The 17,793-nt window shown below is 40.6% G+C and overlaps 1 protein-coding gene across 2 annotated transcripts in view; it reads left to right on the top strand.

Moving 5' to 3' along the window:
- EXT2 (exostosin glycosyltransferase 2) overlaps positions 1-17,793 on the top strand; it is a 162,109-nt gene that overhangs the window by 98,423 nt on the left and 45,893 nt on the right. The window lies entirely within an intron of this gene.

The raw sequence follows: 17,793 nt of genomic DNA, 5'->3' as shown, positions 1-17,793 counted from the left end.
GGTTTTTTCCAGTTCTGTGAAGAAGGTCATTGGTAGCTTGATGGGGATAGCGTTGAATCTGTAAATTACTTTGGGCAGTATGGCCATTTTCACGATATTGATTCTCCCTAATGATGAACATGGAATGTTTCTCCATCTGTTTGTGTCCTCTCTTATTTGGTTGAGCAGTGGCTTGTAGTTCTCCTTGAAGAGGTCCTTTACGTTCCTTGTTAGTTGTATTCCTAGGTATTTTATTCTCTTTGTGGCAATTGTGAATGGCAGTTCGTTCTTGATTTGGCCCTCTTTAAGTCTGTTATTGGTGTATAGGAATGCATGTGATTTTTGCATGTTGATTTTGTATCCTGAGATTTTGCTGAAGTTGCTTATCAGTTTCAGGAGATTTTGGGCTGAGACAATGGGATCTTCTAGATATACAATTATGTCGTCTGCAAATAGAGACAATTTGACTTCCTCCTTTCCTATTTGAATACCCTTTATTTCTTTTTTTTTTTTTGAGACGGAGTTTCGCTCTTGTTACCCAGGCTGGAGTGCAATGGCGCAATCTCAGCTCACCGCAACCTCCGCCTCCTGGGTTCAGGCAATTCTCCTGCCTCAGCCTCCTGAGTAGCTGGGATTACAGGCACGCGCCACCATGCCCAGCTAATTTTTTGTATTTTTAGTAGAGACGGGGTTTCACCATGTTGACCAGGATGGTCTCGGTCTCTTGACCTCGTGATCCACCCGCCTCGGCCTCTCAAAGTGCTGGGATTACAGGTGTGAGCCACCGCGCCTGGCCCCCTTTATTTCTTTGTCTTGCCTGATTGCTCTGGCTAGAACTTCTAGTACTATATTGAATAGGAGTGGTGAGAGAGGGCATCCTTGTCTAGTGCCAGATTTCAAGGGGAATGCTTCCAGTTTTTGCCCATTCAGTATGATATTGGCTGTTGGTTTGTTGTAAATAGCTTTTATTATTTTGAGATACGTTCCTTCAATACCTAGCTTATTGAGGGTTTTTAGCATAAAGTTTGTTGAATTTTGTCAAAGGCCTTCTCTGCGTCAATTGAGATAATCATGTGGTTTTTGTCTTTGGTTCTGTTTATGTGGTGAATTATGTTTATAGACTTGCGTATGTTGAACCAGCCTTGCATCCCCGGGATGAACCCTACTTGATCATGGTGGATAAGCTTTTTGATGTGCTGTTGCAATCGGCTTGCCGGTATTTTATTGAAGATTTTTGTAACTATGTTCATCATGGATATTGGCCTGGAGTTTTCTTTTCTTGTTGAGTCTCTGCTGGGTTTTGGAATCAGGATGATGTTGGTCTCATAAAATGATTTGGGAAGAATTCCCTCTTTTTGTATTGTTTGGAATAGTTTCAGAAGGAATGATACCAGCCCCTCTTTGTATGTCTGGTAGAATTCGGTTGTGAACCCATCTGGCCCTGGGGTTTTTTTGGGTGGTAAGCTCTTAATTGCTACCTCAACTTCAGACCTCGTTATGGGTCTGTTCAGGGTTTCGGCTTCTTCCTGGTTTAGGCTTGAGAGGAGGCAAGTGTCCAGGAATTTATCCATTTCTTCCAGGTTTACTAGTTTATGTGCATAGAGTTGTTTGTAATAATCTCTGATGATGGTTTGAATTTCCGTGGAATCTGTGGTGATATCCCTTTTATCGTTTTTTATTGAATCAATTTGGTTATTCTCTCTTTTCTTTTTTATTAATCTGGCTAGCAGTCTGTCTATTTTGTTGATCTTTTCAAAAAGCCAGCTCCTGGATTTATTGATTTTTTGAAGGGTTTTTTGTGTCTCTATTTCCTTCAGTTCTGCTCTGATCTTAGCTGTTTCTTGTCTTCTGCTAGACTTTGAGTTTTTTTGATCTTGCTCCTCTAGCTCTTTTAATTTTGACGATAGGGTATCAATTTTTGATCTCTCCTTGCTTCTCATGTGGGCACTCATTGCTATATATTTTCCTCTAGAGACTGCTTTAAATGTGTCCCAGAGATTCTGGTATGTTGTATCTTCATTCTCGTTGGTTTCGAAGAACATCTTTATTTCTGTCTTCATTTCATTGTTTATCCAGTCAACATTCAAGAGCAAGTTGTTCAGTTTCCATGAAGCTGTGCGGTTCTGGGTTAGTTTTTGAATTCTGAGTTCTAACTTGATTGCCCTGTGGTCTGAGACTGTTTGTTACGATTTCCGTTCTTTTGCATTTGCTGAGGAGTGATTTACTTCCAATTATGTGTCAATTTTAGAGTAGGTGTGATGTGATGCTGAGAAGAACGTATATTCTGCAGACTTAGGGTGGAGAGTTCTGTAAATGTCTATTAGGTTTGCTTGGTCCAGGTCTGAGTTCAAGTCCTGGATACCCTTGTTAATTTTCTGCCTGGTTGATCTGTCTAATATTGACAATGGGGTGTTAAAGTCTCCCACTGTAATTGTATGGGAGTCTAAGTCTCTTTGTAAGTCATTAAGAACTTGCCTTAAGTATCTGGGTGCTCCTGTATTGGGTGCGTATATATTTAGGATCGTTAGCTCTTCTTGTTGCATTGATCCTTTTACCATTATGTAATGTCCTTCTTTGTCTCTTTTGATCTTTGTTGCTTTAAAGTCTAATTTATCAGAGATGAGAATTGCAACTCCTGCTTTTTTTTGCTCTCCATTTGCTTGGTAAATCTTCCTCCATCCCTTTATTTTGAGCCTTTGTATATCCTTGCATGTGAGATGGGTTTCCTGGATACAGCACACCGATGGATTTTGTCTTTTTATCCAATTTGCCAGTCTGTGTCTTTTGATTGGGGCATTTAGTCCATTTACATTTAGGGTTAATATTGTTATGTGTGAATCTGATACTGCCATTTTGGTGCTAGCTGGCTGTTTTGCCCATTAGTTGATGCAAATTCTTCATTGTGTTGATTCTCTTTACCATTTGGCATGCTTTTGGAGTGGCTGGTCCTGGTTGTTCTTTTGTATGTGTAGAGCCTCTTTCAGGAGCTCTTGTAAAGCTGGCCTGGTGGTGACAAAATTTCTGAGTACTTGCATGTTCACAAAGGATTTTATTTTTCCTTCACTTATGAAGTTTAGTTTGGCTGGATAGGAGATTCTGGGTTGAAAGTTCTTTTCTTTAAGGCTGTTGAATATTGGCCCACACTCTCTTCTGGCTTGTAGGGTTTCTGCTGAGAGATCTGCTGTGAGTCTGATGGGCTTCCCTTTGTGGGTAACCCGACCTTTCTCTCTGGCTGCCCTTCGTATTTTCTCCTTCATTTCAACCCTGGTGAATCTGATGATTATGTGCCTTGGGGTTGCTCTTCTTGAGGAATATCTTTGTGGTGGTCTCTGTATTTCCTGGACTTGAATATTTGCCTGCCTTGCTAGGTTGGGGAAGTTTTCCTGGATAATATCCTGAAGAGTATTTTCCAGCTTGGATTCATTCTCTTCGTCGCATTCAGGTACACCTATCAAACGTAGATTAGGTCTTTTCACATAGTCCCACATTTCTTGGAGACTTTGTTCATTCCTTTTTTCCCCTTTTTTATTTCTATTCTTGCCTTCCTGTTTTATTTCATTGAGTTGATCTTCGACCTCTGATATCCTTTCTTCTGCTTGGTCAGTTTGGCTGTTGATACTTGTGCATGCTTCATGAAGTTCTCGTGTTGTGTTTTTCAGCTCCATCAATTCACTTATATTCCTTTCTATTTTGTCCATTCTTGTTAGCATTTCATCAAATCTTTTTTCAAGGTTCTTTGCATTGGTTTAGAATATGTTCTTTTAGTTCACAGAAGTTTCTTACTACCCACCTTCTGAAGTCTGATTCTGTCATTTTATCACACTCGTTCTCCATCCAACCTTGTTCCCTTGCTGGTGAGGAGTTGTGATCCCTTGTAGGAGGAGAGGTGTTCTGGTTTTGGGTGTTTTCATCCTTTTTGTGCTGGTTTCTTCCCATCTTTATGGATGTGTCCACCTGTCGTCTTTGTAGTTGCTGGCTTTCAGATTGGGTCTCTGAGTGGACGTTCTGTTTGTTGATGATGAGGTTATTTCTGTTTCTTAGTTTTCCTTCTAACAGTCTGGCCCCTCTGCTATAGGTCTGCTGAGGTCCACTCCAGGCCCTGCTTGCCTGGGGATCACCTGCAGCAGCTGCAGAACAGTAAGGGTTGTTACCAGTTTTCTTCTTCTGCTATCTTTGTCCCAGAAGGATACCTGCCAAGTGTCAGTCTGATCTCTCCTTTATGAGTTAGCTCTTTGGATATACAGGGGTCAGGGAGCTGCTTGAGGAGACAGTCTATTCTTTATAGGAGCTCAAATGCTGAGCTGTGAGCTCCGTTGTTCATTCAGAGCTGCTGGGCAGGTACATTTAGGTCTGCTGCAGCAGAACTCATAAACTGCTTTTTGTTCCCAGGTGCTCTGTCCCAGGGATTTAGGGCTTTATTTATGAGTTTCCGTTATGCTGCTGCCTTCTTTTTTTTTCCTTCAGAGCTGCCCTGCCCAGCAAGGAGGCAGCCTAGTCACTGTCTGCCTGTAGAGGCTTTGCTGAGCTGCTGTGGGCTCCACCCAGCTGCCGAGTGAACTTCCCTGCAGTCCTGTTTATATGCGTGTAGTTAGAACTGCCTCGGCAATGGTGGCCCGCCTCTGTTATGGCGGACTCTCTCTGTAGTGGCGGGTTGCCTTGGCAACGGCGGGCTTCCTCTGTAATGGCAGGTTGCCTTGGCAACGGCGGGCTGCCTCAGCATTGTCTGACTACCTCCGTAGTGGTGGGCTGCCTTGGTAATGGCAGACGCCCCTCCCCCACAGAGCTGGACTGTCCCGGGTTCAGCTGCACTTGCTGTGAAACTCTCAATCCAGAGAGTTTCTGATTGCTGTTCTTTTGTTGGGGTGGGACCAGCCGAGCCTGATCGCCTGGCTCCCTGCCTCAGAGCCTTTTTTTTTTTAAGTTGGTGTTCCAGTCGCCTGTTGAAGAGGCGCCGGTATCTGTGTGTTTTCCCATGCAGCAACTCACTGCGCTGGCTTAAACAGCGGCACTGAGATTCGTGGTGCTTTTTTTGCCCTGGACTCTACTGTCCTGCTTCCCTGTTCAGTCCCCTTTTTAAGCAGATGAATGGGCAACTTCCCGTGGCTCCAATTGCCAGCCAAAAGGGCACCCGGACCAGTGTATTTTGTACGGAGAACCGCTGCACCAGGGCGCTGACAAAGCAGCCGCGCGGGGCAAAGCAGCGGCGTTGGCCAACACAGCCGCACTGGCCGAAACAGCCATGCAGGCGACCTATGGAGTTCCTCCGCCTGGGAATCTCCTAGTCTGTGGGCAATAAAAATGCGGTGTCCACTCACCCTCTGCGCTTTCACTGGGAGCTGCAATCCTCAGCTGTTCCTAAACAGCCATCTTGGATCCACCCCCGTTATACTACATTTCTATGTTTTACAGCAAGAGGATTTTGAAAAGGACAGCTCTATCTGTTTTACCTTCCAAAAATTTGTTGAACTCTCGTCCATTCTCATTTGCAATAAAAGATTGTTTTTGCCCTTGTAGGTTCATGCCTTTTTTTCCCAGAAAGAAGCAGAGATGAAACATAGTAGACAAAACATATGCTTTATTGGAATTCCAGAGAAATTAATATTTAAGAAATCACTTTATTTTGGAGGTTCTTCTTTCCATTCTATATCAACTTTCATTTTGGTGTTAGGCTCCTAAAAGCTCAAACTATACAAAAGCTTTGGTTTCCTTGGTCATAACTGTGTTGGCGTTTGAGCTTGGAGGCCATAATCTGTAATTTAATCCCTCCCAAAAGTTCTTATTTACCAAGCCGATGAAATCTTCCCCTATACCATAGATGACCTCTCTAATATGGTCAGGGGCTACCAACAAGCATTTTAGGCCCAGACCAGAGAATGAGCTACTCTTGCAAACTGTCAGAGTATTTCAAGTATGGGAGAATCAGATGCAACTCTGAATTTGTTTTTCCTCTCATGAGACGTAGTAGCATAAGCCATCATGAACATTGTAGTCTTTGGTTTATAGATTGGCTTTCTTTGTTTGAATCATATAAGTCACTAGTTTTTTTGACTGAAGCATTTATTTTAAGTATTTTCGGTATGCTTATGAAGCAGCAGGTCCAAGGATGATAATTGAAGAACTCGTTCTAAGAATAGTCTAAATCTTTTGTACTATGAAACAACTGAACTGTTATTTTTAACATATCAAATTATAAACCAATAAAATCAATGATGTGTTATCTTTGCCATTATCTTAAGCAATCATACTATAGGTATATTTAGTGAAATTTATTACTTGCAGACTGCTATAACTCATGAATTATTAAAAGTATCAGCATATGGAACCCTCTCTTTCCTCATTCCAAATTCTTTTAATATGGCTTATGTTGAACCATTTAAATGGTTTCTGTCCATCCCACTGTTGGAAGCTGCAGCCAAATGAGGGTTCTTATAAATGATTGGTTTTCTTTCCAAGCAAGAGGAGGATGAAATGTCAACTTTTTCCTCTACTACCTGAAAAGCAATCAGTGGCCACCTTTCTTGCTTTTCTTGACAGTAGTTTGGCTTTATGGAAGAAGGGTGGGCATTTAGCCAAATGTAAATTTCATTGCTATATAAAGAAAAAATTAAAGTAGCTAAAACTCAGATAATCATAGGAATTTTCAAGGGGCATTCTTGAAAATTCAGATGGGTTTAACTTGTGAGCCTTCCAGTAAACTAACTGTAGCCCAGAAATTCCTAAACTGCGCATTTCAATCCCTTTTTCCTTGAGGATGATCTGAATGATTTGAGGTTACTTACCAAATCTCTCTTTGCAACAGTTTGCTCATCTGTAGGACTGAGTTCAGGGATAATGATAGCTTCAGAAGAATAGTGTAACAATTAGCAACTGATTATTAATTGCTAATTAAGACTATTGCAAAGGACATTTTGGAATCAAACCTGAGTTCAAAACTATTTATTAGCTTGACCTTGCACAAATTTTCCTTCCTCTCTCCCTCCCTCCCTTCTTCCCTCCCTCCTTCCCTCCCTTCCTTTCTTCCTCCCTTCCTCCCTCCTCCCTCCTCCCTTCCTCCCTTCCTCCTGCCCTCGCTCCCTCCCTTCTTCAGTGGCACAATCATAGCTCACTACAGCCTTGACCTCCTGGGCTCAAGAGATCCTCCCACCTCAGCCTCCTGAGTAATTGGGATTATAGGTGTTCACCACATGCCCAGCTAATTTTTTTAAATCTTATTTTTGTAGACTGCAGTGGCATGATCATAGCTCACTGCAGCCTCAAACTCCTGAGCTCCACCAATCCTCCTGCTTCAGCCTCCTGAGTAGCTAGGATCATAGGCTTGCACCACTATATTCGGCTACTTATTGGGGGGGAGGGGGGCAGTGGGTAGCAACAGGGTCTTGCTATGTTGCCCAGGCTGATCTTGAACTCCTGGCCTCAAGCAATCCTCTTACCCCAGCAAGTTTCTTATCTTTTTGGATTTCATTATTCTTAGCTGTAAAATGAGAATAATACTGATTTCACATAACTATTCTAAGAAATTAATTATGTATGTGGAAGCAATTTGTAAGTGGTGTGGGGCTATGAAAAGTAAAGTGTTGTTAATTATAAGGTTGCTGGTATAATGCTTTATCACATGGAAACGTAAATTTTAGAATTGGGTGGGACTTCGGAGAGGAAAACTGAAAATACAGGAGGGTATATTTTGTGCCCACAGAGTTCTTATTATGTATTTTATCTTGTTTATTCCTTAAAACCAAGAATAACATTCTGCTAGCTCTATTCTTACAGATGAAGGAAGCAAGACATATTTATTTCAAGGCCCACCCACTGATCACCTCTTTTTTTAAATGAGGAAATGGAGGTCCAGAGAAGTATATTGATTCATCTAATGCAGAGATTCTCTGTCCATCATTCCATCTATTATGCTGCTTTCTTTTCATATAATTGTTTTCATCTTGCACCCAAATTCGGCCCCCACGTTAAGCAGGGAACACAATGACATGTAAGTACAGTGGCAATGTAAATATAAACAAGACTTCTGTCCGTGGCTTTCTGATAGATTAGATATGCTAAGTAACCTTCTTAAGTGAACAACTAAAATATTGAATGAAGTTTTATAAAGCAATTTTAACCTATTGCTGAGCTGACAGAAAAGTAGGGTATTTGCTAATCCCCAAATCAAAGTGAAACTCAGTATCCTGGGAGGTGAGTGGGAGCCAAAGTCAACTATTACCATGAAGACTTTTGTAGACCTTGATGATCTGGAGCTTTGACCTGGTAACTGTGTAGTAGGGAGCAGGGATTAGGATTTAAATTCTGTGACCCATCTAGCTCTCTCAAGAACTTTGTGGATGAAGCTAGGAAAGTAAAAGATTATGTCTTCAGTGAACGAGTAAAGACGGAATAAACCTGACTGTATTGACCCTTGTGACTGAGAACTGCAATGGTAAGCCACCCCCACAAGGATTCATACTACAATTATCATCCAAATAAGCCTTAAGAAGGGAATTTAGTACTTTGTACTTCTGCTGGCTTTGTATTGCTAGGAACCAGCAGAAGCAGACACAAACCCTATCATAAGGACCATATTTTCAGTCCAGGTCTCAAATAATTCTTATAAATTAAGTGTCTAAGGACAGTTAGCAGCCCACAACTATAAAGATACAGGCAGTATTGTGAGTGAGAACTACCAGAAACAGACCTGCAAAGGCTTGCAATTATTAGATTATTAGAGTCAATGAAATTGTTCAGAATGCAGCCCAAAGAGACAAAGAGATGGAAAATATGAAGGAGAAGTGAAGCAATATAGAGAACAGAGAGAGAAGGTCCAACACATGTCTAAGCTGAGTTCCAGAAGAAGAGGTGGGGAATGGAAAAACGCCCTATTGAAAGCATCAGAGCTGAGAAATTTTCACAATTATTGAATGACACAGGCCACAGATGCAGGGAGACTAACAGACCACAACCAGGATAGGTAAAAGTAAATTTATACCCTGGTAATCATAATGAGACTGCAGTAAATTAAAATATATATATATATAAGATCTTAAAAGCAAATGTAGGAAAAAGAGAAAAGCAGTAGAAATATTTGGCCTGCTTTCGTGACCCTGAGTTAGTCTCTGTGGCTCAGTTTCTTCAGCTATCAGTCTATCTGACTGATAGACCTATATTAAATCAGATATAGGTTGACTCACGGTACTTGTTATTTCAGTGCCCCCAAATGTGATGCCACCATTTAGAAAACTCACTTAAGAGCAAATTGCTGTAAATAGGTTTCAGGAGCTTCAAGTTGATAATTAACTATCTTACTTAGCTGAAGCCCTAAGAGGATTTCTAGCCTTTGATTTTCTCCATCTTTCACGTGCCTTTTCAAGTGTAATCAGTGAGATTCGGCCTTCGGTGTTATTCTTGTTTATTCTTGTTTTTTAGAACAGGCAGTTATTGTATTAAGTCTGTTGTCACATTGCTATGGAGAATTACCTGAGACTGGATAATTTATAAAGAAAAGAGGTTTAACTGGCTCTCATTTCTGCAGGCTGTACAGGCTTCTGCTTCTGGGGAAACTTCAGGAAACTTACAGTCATGGTGGAAGGCAAAAGGGAAGCTGCTGTGTTTTACATAGCTGGAGCAGGAGGAAGAGAGAAAGGGGAAGTATTATACACTTTTAAACAACCAGATCTTGGGAGAACTCACTCACTGTCATGAGAACAGTAAAAGGGAGATCCACCCCCATGATTCATTTACATTCCACCAGGCCCCTCCGCCGACACTGGGGATTACGATTCAAGGTGAGATTTAAGCGGGAACACAAATTCAAACCATATCACTTATTATTTGAGAGTGAAATGAAAGAGACATGATGCATCAAGTAAACTTCAGATTTGTCCCCAAAGTTTTTCTCTCTTGAGCTAAGAGATGTTACTTGAAGACATTGTTAAGTCTCTGTAATTCTCTAGTTCTGCGAGTCAGCATGTGCCTGGCTGGTAGAGTGTTGTGCTGTGGGTATTTGGGGCTGTAGAGGTTTAATGGTTAAGGCAAAGTGGACCGCATTACTGATTGCCCCTTTTCAAATCTCCCAGTAACCATTAACATAAATATCATCTCACCATTTTGGACAAGGGACACCACCCTTATGCACGTTAGTAACATGATGCTAATGTTTAACTCTTTCATTGCTCTGCTTCAAAGGCCTTGTCCTATATCCATTGATAGGGAGTCTCTTTGAACCTAAAGGGGAAATGAAAGGGTTAACTCCTTTTGGTTTTGCCCTTTGACCACTTCTGGATGAGAGGCATGATGAAATACTTTTCAAAGTCTTCAGTGGAAACACATCATGCATAATTGGAGCAAAAAAGAATAAATCAAAGCTTTTTTTCCCCTTTTAGTCTGGTAATTCATAATTGAAACCACATTGAGGTAAGGGTTGATAACTTCAAAACAACCAAGAAAACTGCCCTTTCTGTCAAGGTAGGAATAGGTAAGGCTTCTTATTACTAGAGGCTTAAAAGCTTCTGTATAACAAGCCTGTCCTCTTCTCTTCCTTTCTTCTCTGTCTTCTCATTTTTCTGTTTAGGCAAAATACGTTCATTTAAATCAGATATAGGTTGACTTAAATATCTGTGGAATTCTCTTATTTTCACATGAAGTTATACATAGTGACAATAAGTCTCTGGTATGATGAGGAATAGTAATTAAAATTTGGATCATCCTGAATTCCAGCTTGATTTCTTCAGTGCTACAGTTTGGTTTGTTTTAGGCCGAAAGAATCTTTTCGTTGGTAATAAAATGTGGTCTTCCTTGCTCTTGATTTCACAATCTAAATAGCATCAGCAAGAACATTTCAAAATGGCTAGCAAAGGCCACTCCTTTACCATCAGAATTTCTCTGCTTTCTGTATGGTAACCCTAGAATGGTTTTGGTTAGGCTCATATACAGCTACCATGACCTTTCAACTACAACAAAGCAAATCAGGATTGCAGAGAGGGCCCAGGCAACTTCCTTTGTTTGGGATTGCCAAAGGCACAACTAGTTGCTTGAGTTTGAATCTCTTCCTGAAGGGGAAACCCCTTTGAACTGGTAGGTGACTTTAAGCTTAGTCTCCCAAGGCCTTTCCTTCAAGGCATCCTGAAACCCGAGCCCACATGTCCCTCTCACTAATGTCTGCACACTACTGGCTCTTATACCAGGGCTTTCCAGAATAAAAGAACTTGTCTACAACTGGCATTATGACCTGACAGTTCTCGAGGCTGTTGGGATTACTTTTATGCGATTGCAATTTAACAATGTAGGGTTTCTTATGGGCACTTCTATAGTGAATCATTGTTGGAGGAGTGAGAAGTAAAGGGTGGGAGGATGGGCAAGAGGTGAGCAAGGCGTTTTAGCCAAAGGCCAGAACATTGTCAGAATAATACACACTGGTTTTTTTGGTATCTCCTCCTACCTTTGAGTGAATGGGTTCATCAAGTGTATTTGAAAATTGCATTGATGACCAAGGTTTTGAAGGCATAGCTGCAATAGATGGGCTTTGCCTCTTCTCCAGCTCTCTGTTGCTGGATGCCTGGTGTTATGCCATATCTTGCCATCATGGAGATTTAATCAGGCAGCAGAGTTAATTGCCAGCATTGTTTGCCTTTTCCCTGGCAGAAGCCAGTCTTGAGTAAATTATGGAGGTTTAAATTTGCTTGATTTCCTGCAGAAAGTGGGGTCAAGAGGTCCCAGACTGTAGACACTCTCTTTGGTCAGCCAGCAGGGGGTCAGTTCTTAAAGGTATTTCAGAGGTGACTAAATGCCGTTTTTGAAATGTTTCTCCCCAGTAAGCTTTTTTTCTCTGGGGGTTAGTTTGCTGACCTTACCCTAGTGCAGTGGAGTGTCTGTGTGAATGTATACACCCCAATTAAAGTTGCCTTTCTCCACGCTGTCACTGAGCTCCAAAGGCAAATGGGATTATGCTTGAGGAAGGGAAAAGCAATTGATACAGAAGCTTAGTTGCAGATCAGCATTTCCTATTTATGACTCTTTGAAATAGAGCATAAAGGTAGCCATGTCAATTTAAAACAATGATCAGGAAAAGAAAGTTTCAAAATAAATGAAAAAGCTAGCTGTGTAACGTTAAAAAAAAAACAACGAATTCCATTATTAAAGGCATTTCGTGATAGAGCTCTAGCCTGCCATTACCCGAGTTCCTGTCATTTCTGCTCTCCGACCTTCCTTCTCCCAGCAAACTGTGAGGTGCCCTGTTGTTGGATCATTCACTGTCTTGTCGGCAAATCTTTGCACATGCCGCTCAGCTTGCCTCTACGCTTCTTTGGCCGGCCCTCTCCTGCTTCTTAAAGACACTGCTCAGACCTCCTCATCTCCAGGTAGGGAGAGTGACTGTGTAGACCTCAATGTTTCCACCTGTGGACTGCTTTTCATTCTTTGTTTCCGGCTTGTTAGTTTACCACTTGTTAGTTTACCTTGCAATTTGTCTTTTTACCTCGCTGTCTTCCCCACTAGGTTTTGTGTGTTTTGAGAGGAAGGAAAGTGTTCCTCTTTGCATCTTTAACACTATTCCAGGCTTATAGTGTATGTTCAGGAAGTGTTGACTAAATGAATGAGTACCAGAAATAATGCTAGTGGGAATGATTGCTGAATCACTAATACCAGTGTTTTAGTAGGTAAGAAGAATACAAATTGAGAAGAGTGGAAGTATTTTGTGTTTGCTTTAAACTGTAATTCATAAAGTCCTGTGTTAAGCCCTCTGCTAAATGTTTATGTACATAATCTCATTTAATCATTATTACCCTAGGAGGTAGGTACTGTCATGATCCCTGCTTTAGAGATGAGGAAACTGATACTCAAAGAACTGTACATGTCACAAGACTAGTACATGGCAAGGCCCAGATTAAAACCTTCTGTTAAATATCCCTATAAAATCCTACACTTCTTCAGATGACAGCACAGTGAGATTCTTGGTAAGTATGTATAAAATGAGTTATCTAGGTTGGGAATTATTTCAAAACTCATAATTTTAGTTGTCTGAATGTACATCAGCTATTCATATCTATACATAAGGGGGACAGATAAAACAGGCCTGAGTCATTTGGGTTTAACTTACTTCTTTAAAAAACAAATTTTGATTGAACAACTAGGCATTGTTCTAAGTAGTGGGTGTTCTGGCTCCTGCCTTCATGGAGCTTTCAGGTTAGCCAAAACATAATGAACAGAAAGGAAAACAGAAAAACATGGAAATAAAAACAGTATATTTGGACAGGAAGAAGTAAAGGTAGAGAATCCAAGTAAACCAGGACCCTGAAGCATGGCAAGGTAAAGAGGGAGAAAGAAGGATTTCATTTGGGATTCTTGTACTGCAATTCATTTGGAATTCTTGTGCTGCAAGAGATCTCAAGACTGCTTACGCTACCTCCTTCCCCCTTTTGAGACACACAGAAAGTAAAGCCCAGAGAAATTAAAACTCACATAAGATCAATCATTGGCTATCATTTATTGAATGCTTCTACATGACAGTACCATACATATATTACCTCATTTATGTTAAGTAATGCTACCTAGAGAGGTGCTGGTGGTAGTAGTAATATGATGGTTTTTATAGACAAAGAAACTGAGGTACAAGAGAGGTTAAGTACTTTGCCCAGGCTATGCATCTGGCAAGTGAAAGCATCTGGGTTCCGATTAAGGACTTGTGATTCCAAAACCTGCTCCAAACATGCTAACTCAATTTTGAAGTCATTTGCGTTAACCCTGGTGGTGTGTTCTACAGTAAATAATTGAGTCTGTATCAGAGTATATATGTGCTCAGAAGCTTACATACTACCTCCTGTGTTCCTCTCCACTTCTGGATTTTAAGGGAAAGTACTGGCAAGATCCAGTCCTCCTTATGCTCCTTTCCATGTTGTCCAGACCCCCCATGTGGCCTTCCCTATACTCAAGCCCTGTTTGGGATGCAAGTGGGCAGCGTGGAAAAACTGAACATCAAGAACAGTTACTGTCCACTTCCCAGCCAACCATTCCTTCCGGTCCTCCCTCCTTCCCTACCAATCCAATTCCCAAGTGGAGCTGGCATGTGAGATGAGACCAGATCTGTTGTCTTGCCAGCGACTCTGGCTCCATGTCGCTGGCAGCTCCATGAAATTAGAGCTGCGATGCCTTTCAGGGGTGCCTCAGTTTAAATGCCAAGGCATTCATTTTTCGAATCTAAGCCTTGCATCTCTCAGGGAATTTTCCTCTTCTCTTAATGTCATAAAGCCATTTAAGTGTATTGGCATTCTCCCCGCTTCTCCCAAAGAACAGACCTCATTCTGTTGGAGTTTTAATAGTTTTTCCTTCTGTTTTAGTGCTGTATTTACCTTTTTAAATTTATGTGCACACTTTGTGTCAGTGTTATGTATTTGGTGTGTTTTTATTTCATAGACTCTCTGAAATCTTAGTGTTTGGTGTGAGTTCTTGCTTATTGGCCCAGATTTTATTAACAAAGATCAAGAACTTTTAGTATTTTTGTCTTAGAAAAGAGCTAGAAGTAACAAACTCTGGAGTTCCCCACACTTACATTTTCCAAAGTCTGTAAAATAATGATGCATCCCCAGTCTGGGCATGTGTGTAGGAGGGTGTGGGGAAGGGCTGTGAACCATTACCGCCTGGTGTTCTGGAATCAGACTGCTTGAGTTGTATCTCAGTTCCATCACTTACAGGTTATATAGCCTTGAACATCATTTGCTATTTCTAGTTCTACGTTTCCTCATCTGTAAAATGAGAACAATAACCATATCTATCTTGGGGGTTGCTGTGAATATCTAATGAGCTAATACATGTAAAGCACAGTGCTTTGCACTTAGTAAGTACTCAGTAAATCTTGACTGTTTTAATATCACACATTAAATTATTTTGTGGCCTGTTGCGGTGGCTCACACCTATAATCCCAGCACTTTGGGAGGCAGAGGTAGGTGTATCACTTGAGGTCAGGAGTTCAAGACCAGCCTAACCAACATGGAGAAACCTCATCTCTACTAAAAATACAAAATTATACAGGTGTGGTGGCACATGCCTGTAAATCCCAGCTACTTGGGAGGCTGAGGCAGGAGAGTTGCTTGATCCCAGGAGGCAGAAGTTGTCTTAAGCTGAGATCATGCCATTGCACTCCAGCCTGGGCAACAAGAGCAAAACTCCGTCTCAAAAAAACCCATATATGTATACACTTTTTAAAAAGAATCTTTTTGTTTCTTTGTTTCTTTTCCACTTAAATGGTGTTTTTCAAGCAGGCATTAGTGAGTATTTTGTCAAGAGGGTTAGATGAGTGGGTTGGGGATGCTGATGGCACATAGACCATAAACCATCCCTGGAGATTAATAATGACTTAAATATAGGGCTACTTTCTGACTTCAGTTTCCATAAAGGTCAGGAAGAGATGAAGAATAAAATTTGGAGTAGAAAACTCAAAAAGATTTCTAGAAATATAATGAGTTCTAAGGTACAAATACTAAAATCCAGGCACCTTCCTAAGACGGCTTCCTTCCTAAGCTTAATGTCAAAGTGTGATGTCATGGACAGAAGGTCAACAGTGAAAAGATGTCTTTCCTATTGTGTCTCTTGGTTGCGAAATCCAATTATAGCATGTTGTGGACATTTTGGCTTTAATATCCTGATTACATTAGGACCCAAGGAATCTCATTCAGCTTCTTGGAGTTCCCATCCCATGTGTATTCCACGTGTTTGTGTACACTTCTCATCCCACACTGTTACATCTGGCAGACAGCCGTTGTCACAAAGGTGGTGATGGGTGTCCATCAGTGATACGGATGAGATTGATAGGGGACCTTGGGGATCCCTGAGTATAAAAGACTAGGGAAGTAAACGGCAGCCGTAATAGCAGATAGGACATTTCATACTCAGTCTTCTGGCAAAGATAGAGTTCAGTCCTGGGCTTTTTGCGTGATAACATATGAATATGAATGTAACTAATGCCACTGAATTACACACTTAACAATGGTTAAAGTGGCCAATTTCATATTATGTATATTTTCCCACAATTTAAAAAAGTGAACAATGTAATATACCAAAACCATTATATGATTTAAGTGGGTGCATTGTATGGTAAATGAATCGTATCCTAATAATGCTAGTATAAAATATAAGAACATTTAAATAATTTTAATTTTTATCAGTACAAAAATATTTTTGCTTACATTGCTGTATTAAAACTATTTAATATTTTAATGGTAGCAGAGAGATTGAATTTCTTTTGTTACTTTTTAAACTTTATTTTGAAAACATTTAAGTTTTGAGAATTGTATGTTGAACTCACATGCTTATCACCTATTTTCACTCATTGTGAGCACTTTCTCTTTATTCTCTGTGTTCAGAAATATGCACTGTGATATGGCAGTGGTTATTTATTTTTGTCTTTTTAAAAAATTCACTGTGCTACTTCTTTTAATCCTTTGCAATCTGAAAATTCATGCCTCTTAAATCTTATGTACTGAGAAAGTCTTTAATTTCTTTGATAGATTTATTTATCCCATAGTTTGTGTTTTCTTTTCTGGAATCGGCTATTAAATGAATGTTGGACCTCCCAGATTTTCTTATTTTTTTCTGTCCTTATTTTTCATCTCTGCGTTTTTATTTATCAGTCTGGAATATTTTGTGATGTTTATCTTGCAATCCTGACCTTTATTTCCCCCCACTGGCAGGACCAACCAGGTAGCAATCCTGCCCTTTAAAAATGATTTAAATTATTATATTTTTAATGTGCAAGAGTTGTTCCTATTCTTTGATAGAGCTTTTAAAATAAAAATAGCAATTCATTTTTATTTCATGGATGAAGAATCTCATCTCCTGGCGGATACAATTTGTTGTTGATGCTGTTTTAGTTTCCTTCTGCTTCTTCTATTGTTTCTGTTACTTCTAAATTCCTTTGTTTCTTCAGTCGTTTGGTTTCTGTCATTCATGCTGAAGATGGTCTTGAAATGTCTGTGATTCTAGAATCTGCTCATGATTAAGAGGGAAGCACTGAAAAGCTGGTCAGAAGTTATTTGTGCGAAGGCCAGCTTGTTGCCTGAAGGACTTCATTGTAAGATGTTGGGGTGCCGAGCTAGCCACTTGACTGCCAGCACTTTGGGCACTGAAGGGGAAAGAAGGCTGTAGGGCCCATTGTTTAAAATGTAGATTTTTCAGCCTGTATTTTCCTCTCCTCTGTGCCTGTGTTTCCCTGTCTAGAACTTCAGTTTCCTCCAAGAAGAAACCTTCCTTCTCCAGCTGGGGTGAGGGAAGGATCGATTTCTGTCTGAGTACTTCATGGGGGGAGTGCTCATGAATCTGGGTCTCTTAGCTGCCCCTTACACAGATTTTTTAACAGAGTCTTCGTGTTTTCAACCTTACCATTCTTCTTACTTCACAAGGTATCTGATGAGTTTCGTTCCTGAGCCCTGTGAATTCCCAGGTTGGCCTGCTTGTTATTGCTGGCTCCCCTCCTGGTAGTCGCTCAGGTCTCCACTCACACTCCTCCTCTGCTACCCCTTCTCTATCCCTTTCTGTCTTTCAGAAATATCTTAATAGGCCCATCAGCTGTTGTCTTTTCTCCCATCTCTTTGTCCTTATAGATGCAGATTCTTTTATGTTCATCAACTGCCTTTTTATTGGGTTTCGGGAAGGAATGAAGATAAATGTGTGCTTTAATGTCATGTTTAACCAGAATTTTTCTTCTCAGCTGCAAAAGTTCTCAGCTCCTTTTTCAGTGATATCAGAGCGAAACTTAGTCCATGCAAATTTTGAGGAGGGGAAGACTTCTGAACAGTTACTTAGCTCTAGGATCGGTCATGGTAACAAGCCACCAAGCCTGACATT

The sequence above is a fragment of the Sapajus apella genome, unplaced genomic scaffold (genome assembly GCF_009761245.1).
Source record: "Sapajus apella isolate SASKATOON/1434 unplaced genomic scaffold, GSC_monkey_1.0 scaffold14, whole genome shotgun sequence".
NCBI classification, from domain to species: domain Eukaryota; kingdom Metazoa; phylum Chordata; class Mammalia; order Primates; family Cebidae; genus Sapajus; species Sapajus apella.
This window is presented reverse-complemented; position numbering and strand designations above follow the sequence as displayed.